General features: G+C 40.7%; 1 long non-coding RNA gene across 1 annotated transcript; it reads left to right on the top strand.

The window, feature by feature from the left end:
- The first annotated feature begins 479 nt into the window (after nt 1-479).
- Nucleotides 480-1,058, top strand: LOC107719321 (uncharacterized). The gene is made up of 3 exons (XR_001637504.1): nt 480-635; nt 740-828; nt 970-1,058. It is a non-coding gene; the product is annotated as an uncharacterized LOC107719321 (long non-coding RNA).
- The last annotated feature ends 201 nt before the right edge of the window (nt 1,059-1,259 follow it).

Genomic DNA, 1,259 nt, shown 5'->3' with positions numbered 1-1,259 from the left:
GGTGTTAGCTTTCACTGTTATGCTGATGATACTCAGCTCTATATTTCTTCACGGCCTGGCATAACATACCAATTTGAAAAACTAACGGACTGCATAGTCGATATAAAAACTGGATGACGAGTAATTTCTTACTGCTAAATTCTGAAAAAAACAGAGGCGTTAATTATAGACCTAAAAACTCTGCATGTAATAACCTAGAGCACTGTCTAACACTTGATGGCTGCTCTGTCAATTCTTCGTAATCATTTGTAAAACTGCATTTTTTCATCTCAAAAATATATCTAAATTAAGACCTATGCCCTCAATCTCAAATGCAGAAATGTTAATTCATCTTGCTTATTACTTATAAAGCCCTGAATGGTTTAGCACCTCAGTATTTGAATGAGCTCTTATTACATTATAGTCCTCCACGTCCGCTGCGTTCTCAAAACTCTGGCAATTTGATAATACCTAGTGTGGCATAATAGGTAAGATGGGCGTAATTTCTCGAATTGAATTGTTAGGGCGGGCATTTTTGCGTCATTGATTGGTACAGTCTATAAAAGCCATTGGCTTATGTATCTGGGCAGGCATCATTTCCCGGATGAGGTTGGGCTTCCGCAGTTTCTGCTGAACGTGACCGTGGGTCAGTAAAGGTGGGTTAAGGCAGCCTTTGGTGTATTGCACTGCTTGCTTTATTCTGGGTTTGGTGTGTCTTAGTTGATTTGCGTTAGTATCTGGTCTGTGCTCTCGTTGTTAGGAGAGCGGCTGCGTGTACAGCCTTGTTTGGCGTTTTGCCGCGGCTGCGCTGTTCGGCTGATGAATGTGATCGCATCGGTCCTCCTCCAGGTATGGATTTGTTTTATTATACGCTTCTCAGTCATGGAAGAGGTGTGAATCGCAATTTGTCAGTTAATGTTTTGTGTACGGGTGTCGGCTGTTGTATATAGGCTGTGTATTTAATCATTCGGCTTCATCCTTTTCCCGCAGAAATCATTTGGGTGGATAATATCCCCGCAGTGGCGTCACCGCTGTCTCGTTCCAGGTCGAACGTCATTGAGTCTGTGTGTGCGTTGAGTCCCGGTCGTTTGGTTGGACCTATGCCAACGGACTTTGTCTTAGTTGTGTACAGGTTTTGTGCCTGAAAGTGAGTCTGTATTTTGTGTTTTAGTTTTGTTTGATTTTTCTATTTTCTTTTTCAAATTAGTCTATTTTCTGTGTATAAGTTATTTATTTTTGGAGTTGGATTCTATATTTTTTTTGTTTTGTAAATATTGTGA

The sequence above is a fragment of the Sinocyclocheilus rhinocerous genome, unplaced genomic scaffold (assembly GCF_001515625.1).
Source record: "Sinocyclocheilus rhinocerous isolate Xijiao unplaced genomic scaffold, SAMN03320098_v1.1 scaffold5075, whole genome shotgun sequence".
In the NCBI taxonomy this organism is placed as follows: Eukaryota; Metazoa; Chordata; class Actinopteri; order Cypriniformes; family Cyprinidae; genus Sinocyclocheilus; species Sinocyclocheilus rhinocerous.
Note: the sequence above shows the minus strand (reverse complement) of the source record. Positions and strands in the feature narration are given on the sequence as shown.